The 6,835-nt window shown below is 41.4% G+C and overlaps 1 protein-coding gene across 10 annotated transcripts in view; it reads left to right on the top strand.

The window, feature by feature from the left end:
• Positions 1 to 921: 921 nt before the first annotated feature.
• The window catches only part of LOC109903488 (thyroid hormone receptor beta), a 113,513-nt gene continuing 107,599 nt past the window's right edge, over positions 922 to 6,835 (top strand). For 3 of the 10 annotated variants that reach the window (XM_031788750.1, XM_031788752.1, XM_020500243.2), the window contains exon 1: positions 923 to 1,220. The gene's annotated coding sequence lies outside the window, so the exon portion shown is untranslated. Of the gene's footprint in view, positions 1,221 to 2,758; positions 2,901 to 6,835 lie in introns of those variants that run through there. The other 7 variants (XM_020500238.2, XM_020500236.2, XM_020500240.2 and 4 more) reach the window with 5 other exon arrangements.

Raw genomic sequence — 6,835 nt, 5'->3', positions numbered from 1 at the left:
CAGAGTATGAATCTAGTACTGAAAGCATAAGCTACAGCTAGCTAGCACTGCAGCACATAAAATGCGGTGAGAGAGAAAGACAATAGTTGAACAGCTTTGAACAAATACATTTCTTCAAAAGTGAAGGAGAAGCAAGAGAGAGAGAGACACCCACACAGAGGGATGCTATGTTAGCTAGCTGGCTATGACTATACAACACAACACTGGATCTCTGGTCACATACAGATGATGTGTTGTGCATTGAAGTCCACAAGCAAAGGGAAAATTTGAGAGGAGTATTAAAAAAAAATATCCACTTTAGTATAGTGCGTAGACGTGAGAAGGAACACAATGTGGCTACTATGAAAATGAACTGTGTGTACGTTTGATCCTGGTTAGAGTCCAGGCTCTGTCGAGAGCCGGCCACGACCGGGAGACCCATGGGGCGGCGCACAATTGGCCAAGCGTCGTCCAGGTTAAGTGAGGGTTTGGCTGGCAGGGATGTCCTTGCCCCATCGTGCTCTAGCGACTCGCTGATACGGTCGCCAGGTGTTCGGTGTTTCCTCCAACACATTGGTGTGGCTGTCTTCTAGGTTAAGCAGGAATTGTGTCAAGAAGCAGTGTGGCTTGGTTGGGTCGTGTTTCAGAGGACATTGGCTCTTGACCTTCGCATCTCCCGAGTTCGTACAGGAGTTGCAGCGATGAGACAAGTCTAACTGCCAATTGGATACCATGAAATTGGGGTGAAAAAATGTCAAATAAAAATATAATAATAATAATAATAATCTATCAATGTTACATTGAGCTGGGTGATTGGAATATGAATAAGAGTCACCCGCTATGCTCTAATAGAAATAAGGCCATGCTCATTAAAAAAATAATCATCCTCCCTCATCTTAAATGGCACCAACCGCCACTGGGTGATGCTTGGTTTGTTTCCTGGCTGACAGGGATTCAAACAACAGCTCTCTGATTCCCCATAGCGATCAATCCGAGCGCTGCAGTTGTCAGTAGGCTACACTTCGTTTTCCTGGGTCCATGTTGAAGTTGGTCAGCCCAGACTTTCTCGCATACTCAGCTTCGTCGGGTCATTCCAGGGCACGCGTTGCATCTGTTCCATCCCGCTCGTCCCGCTCGCAGGTACAACAAACACCGACTACATCCGCACAAACTCAGTAAGAGAGGAATGCACCGGCGGAGTGTCGGAAAATAGCATTTCTGTGTGCCGACCTGCGTATGTGGTATGTTGCCCCATTTTTGTGTTATTCTTTGCTGCGTATGTAGTATGTTGTCCAATTGTTGTGTTCTTCTTTGAAACATCAATATTCCGGTGCAGGGAAAAGGTGCTGTTGAAAAAATTACGTCCGTTTGTAAAACGTTCCAGAAGTCGCTAGGCTGTTCATTCGTTTGTCGATAAGAAACACTCCCTTTGCCTGATTATTGTCTACTTTCGTCGAATTGTTTTTTATACGATCTCTTGAGTTGGTGTTTGTTGTTCAGGCTAATGGCGGTCTGAAATCAAGGTTTTATAATGTGGGCGGATGTGAAATAATTTTGTGGCAGAATCGGCAGATTAATCTAGGTGTGCATTTCGAATATTTTTTTGTGTTGGCTACAGTTTGCATCAGAATTACAACTGCTGCATGCCATTGGCCAGTCAACAAGTATTTATAACGTTATATGGATTATAATTTGTTGCCGGTCAGTCTTTAGACACACACAGGCCGGGGCGCTTTATAATTCCAATGCGCTGTTCAGAACATCTGGATAGCTAGCCTGCCCCAAATATTAACAAAACTTTGTCATGCAGGTTATTGTCTAAGTAGGCAAAAAAAATTGCCTATGCTCGCCTAACAAGTTGATAGATGCAGAATGAATAATGAATAATTAAGAATGGCTTTGTGTACGTTAATAGGCCTTATTATTGGGCTATTAAAACTGTCTTGTAAGAGAAAATATTACGCGTTTCAAATTTACATGGACAAGGGAAATGGCTTTCTTGCAAGCTCTAACCCAACAACGCAGTAATCAATATCAATGTAGTGCTAAAAATAATATAAGGTGTAACAAAAACACAAGAAATAGAAATAAGAAATATGTTGCCAATCACAATCAATGCTGAATTTCAAATGTTCAAAATAATATCCAATATGTATGTGTCATTCGTTCTTGAATCATATAAATAAGTTATGCATGAAGTAGCCTAACAGTAAGCTATTTGTCATTGGAGACACTGACCTATATAAGGCACAGACCTTTTATATGGAAAATAAATACGTCATTTAGGCCTAGGCCTATGGCACAACACGGAAAGTCTAGAGATGTTGAAGGGGTGAGGAAATGTTATGCAAGGTAAGGAGGAAATAGATGGTTGCTCTCATCGTTGAGATAACGTAGCTTCTCATGGCTGATAGGCGGGGTTTTGATTGGGCACTGTGCAGGTCGTCTAATAGCCCATTGAAGGCATATCAGTCATGTTTGGAAGTAGCCAATATATTGCCCCTGTAACTTAATCATTATTTTAGGCTATAACGTTGCACCATCACTCATTCTTAGCCTAGACTACTAAGTGCTGTAAACGATTTTCTTTTCCGTTGTGGAAAGTTAATTATGATTCAAACCTCTTACCACTGTGGGTAGTTACAATGTAACAATATTTTGTTGGAATGGTTACAATATTACGTCACGTGGATATGATAAACATGTTCTGCAACCTCGTATCAACGTGCCTCAGAATGAAATTGTCCTTCCAGAGTTGCCGTAGATAGAGTTTCGGGACATGTATCAGAATTCTCCGCTCTCATGGATTCTGCTGTTCTGGCTGGGGGTATTTCAGGTCAAACGACAGCCTTCACAGCGATGCCGTGTGAAAATTGAAGTCAATTTGCGAACTGGTGAAGAAATCAAAAGCTGACCTGACGGTACGAGTAGACTTACAACACCTACATGGATTAAATATACATTAGGATAATTTGTGACACGAGTTAGCCCTAGTGTAAATTAACCGGGCGATATCCTAATGTAGCCCTATTGAAAGCACCAAAGCACGCCTGCAGTGGGATGTCTGATAGCCACTGGATTACGTAAATGTCCAATCCTTTCTGATCTGTCAGGGTTCTGTATTCAGGCTATTGAAACTTCGAGGTTGTTAGTTTGACACGGCATGAAAGCAGACTTTTGAATGTCCTCGGTTGGCCTGTACTATCAGTGGACTTGCAGGATAATTTCTGATAAGGGAGTGGTCGAAATGTACACAATTGTTACCCGGAGGAAAATGGGGGAGGGTCATGCTTTTTCGATTTCAGTCATCGGGGGGAGGGGTTAGTATTTTTTTATTTAGTCAAGGGGGAGTCATGTCATTTGTAATCAATTAATTAACAAACCTAACACAATCGTAAATCTAAGCACTGATGGTAGCACTATAGGTATGGGGGTGTATCCAAAATATTTTTGCTATTTTCACCACCAAAAATGATCAGCACAGTGCTGGCAGTGGCATGAAATGGCTGGGTTTTGATTAATAAACCAGTTGTGGGTTTATCGAGGTTAGGCCCCTCACTGGCCAATCAGAACGTGCTCGATGAGGGGCCTCCTGGGTGGCGCAGTGGTTAAGGGCGCTGTACTGCAGCCCCAGCTGTGCCATCAGAGCCCCTGGGTTCGCGCCCAGGCTCTGAGGTCCGTGGGGCGACGCACAATTGGCCTAGCGTCGTCCGGGTTAGGGAGGGCTTAGTCGGTAGGGATGTCCTTGTCTCATCGCGTACCAGCGACTCCTGTGGCGGGCCGGGCGCAGTGCGCGCTAACCAAGGTTGCTAGGTGCACGGTGTACCCTCCGACACATTGGTACGGCTGGCTGGGTTGTGTATCGGAGGATGCATGACTTTCAACCTTCGTCTCTCCCGAGCCCGTACGGGAGTTGTAGCGATGAGACAAGATAGTAGCTACTACAACAATTGGATACCACGAAAAAGGGGTAAAAAAATAAAAATAACCTGCTCGATGGATAAATATGTGGTTGCTTCAAGTGGTGTATTTATGGTATTTTATGTTTAGCCTTGGAATCAACTTCAACTTATAGTTTGTTAAACAGCTTACTGAAATGAAATAACTAAATATTGACCCATTGACCCTTTGCTAAATATGTTAACTTGAACCAAATATAATGTTTTATATAAACATTGGGGCCATCTTCGCATTCACACGTCTCCAGAAGTTGCATTGCACACCATAAAACCAGGACAGTGTGTATCATTCAAGTTTTTCACAGAATTTTATGAAAACCAATTAGTTCGTTTTTTTTTTCAACAACAACAATAAATGCATGTTCAATTTAATGATATCCTTGCTGGGACTAAAAACGAACAAAAGAGAACTCATGTAAAAATACTGTCCATCAAATGTATGTATAAGCCAAATGTAGAAGACTAAGTATTGTTGTCCATTAGTTTACTCCAGTTAGGAGAGGTGTGGTAGGTTTAGGGGAAAATAATACAGGAAAATATATTAAAACAAATATATTTTTACAAAATAATATACATTACCTGTCAAAAGTTTGGACACACCTACTCATTCCAGGGTTTTTATTTATTTTCTACATTGTAGAATAATAGTGCCAATGTCAAAACTATGAAATAACACACATGGAATCATGTAGTAAACAAAAAAGAGTTAAACAAATCAAAATTAATTTGAGATTCTTCAATGTAGCCACCGTTTGCCTTGATGACTCCTTTGCACACTCTTGGCATTCTCTCAATCAGCTTCATGAGGTAGTCACCTGGAATACAATGTGTGCCTTGTTCATTTGTGGAATTTCTTTCCTTAATGCGTTTGAGCCAATCAGATGTGTTGTGACAAGGTAGTGGTGATATACAGAAGACGGTCCTATTTGGTAAAAGACCAAGTCCATATTATGGCAAGAACAGCTCAAAAAAGCAAAGGGAAACAACAGTCCATCATTACTTTAATATATGCCAGTCAATCCATAAAATTTCAACAACTCAAAGTTTCTTTAAGTGTAGTCGCAAAAACCATAAAACGCTATGCTGAGACTGGCTCTCATAAAGACCGCCACAGGAAAGAAGAAGACCCAGAGTTACCTTTGCTGCAGAGGATAAGTTCATTAGAGTTGACTGCACCCCAGACTGGAGCCCATATAAATGCTTCACAGAGTTCATGTAACAGACACATCTCAACTAGAGGTCGACCGATTAATCGGAATGGCCGGTTGATTAGGGCCGATTTCAAGTTTTCATAACAATTGGAAATCAGTATATTTTTTGGACACCGATTTGGGCGATTAAAAAAAATTATATTTTTTACACCTTTATTTATCCTTTATTTAACTAGGCAAGTCAGTTAACACATTCTTACTTTCAATGACGGCCTAGGAATGGTGGGTTAACTGCCATGTTCAGGGGCAGAATGACAGATTTTTACCTTGTCAGCTCGGGGATTCAATCTTGCAATCTTACAGTTAACTAGTACAACGCTCTATCCACCTGATTACATTGCACTCCACAAGGAGACTGCCTGTTACGCGAATGCAGTAAGAAGCCAAGGTAAGTTGCTAGCTAGCATTAAACTTATCTCAACTACACATGGTTGATGATATTACTAGTTTATCTAGCGTGTCCTGCATTGCATATAATCGATGTGGTGCGTATTCGTGAAAAAGGACTGTCTTGCTCCAATGTGTACCTAACCATAAACACCAATGCCTTTCTTAAAATCAATACACAAGTATTTATTTTTAAACCTGCATGTTTAGTTAATATTGCCTGCTAACCTGGCTCGTTGCGAACTCTGTGAAGACAATTTCTTCCTAACAAAGACAGCCAACTTTGCCAAACGGGGGATGATTTAACAAAAGCGCATTTGCAAAAAAGCACAATCGTTGCACGACTGTACCTAACCATAAACATCAATGCCTTTCTTAAAATCAATACACAGAAGTATATATTTTTAAACCTGCATATTTTGCTAAAAGAAATCCAGGTTAGCAGGCAATATTAACCAGGTGAAATTGTGTCACTTCTCTTGCATTCATTGCACGCAGAGTCGGTGTATATGCAACAGTTTGGGCCGCCTAATTTGCCAGAATTTTACCTAATTATGATAACATTGATGGTTGTGCAATGTAACAGGAATATTTAGACTTATGGATGCCAACCGTTAGATAAAATACGGGACGGTTCTGTATTTCACTGAAAGAATAAACGTCTTGTTTTCGAGATGATAGTTTCCGGATTCTACCATATTAATGACCTACGGCTCGTATTTGTGTGTTATTATGTTATAATTAAGTCTATGATTTGATAGAGCAGTCTGACTGAGCGATGGTAGGCACCAGCAGGCTCGTAAGCATTCATTCAAACAGCACTTTTGTGCATTTTGCCAGCAGCCCGCCGCTGTGCTTCAAGCATTGAGCTGTTTATGACTTCAAGCCTATCAACTCCCGAGATTAGGCTGGTGTAACCGATGTGAAATGGCTAGCTAGCTAGCGGGGTGCACGCTAATAGTGTTTCAAACGTCACCCGCTCTGAGAATTGGAGTGGTTGTTTGCCTTGCTCTGCAAGGGCCGCGGCTTTTGTGGTGCGATGGGTAACGCTGCTTCGAGGGTGGCTGTTGTCGATGTGTTCCTGGTTCGAGCCCAGGTAGGGATGAGGAGAGGGACGGAAGCTACAGTGAGGCAAAAAAGTATTTTGTCAGCCACCAATTGTGCAAGTTCTCCAACTTAAAATGATGAGAGGCCTGTAATTTTCGTCATAGGTACACTTCAACTATGACAGACAAAATGAGAAGAAAAAAAAACCTGAAAATCACATTGCAGGATTTTTTAATGAATTTATTTGCAAAT

Source organism: Oncorhynchus kisutch, linkage group LG14 (genome assembly GCF_002021735.2).
Source record: "Oncorhynchus kisutch isolate 150728-3 linkage group LG14, Okis_V2, whole genome shotgun sequence".
Classification (NCBI taxonomy): domain Eukaryota; kingdom Metazoa; phylum Chordata; class Actinopteri; order Salmoniformes; family Salmonidae; genus Oncorhynchus; species Oncorhynchus kisutch.
Note: the sequence above shows the minus strand (reverse complement) of the source record. Positions and strands in the feature narration are given on the sequence as shown.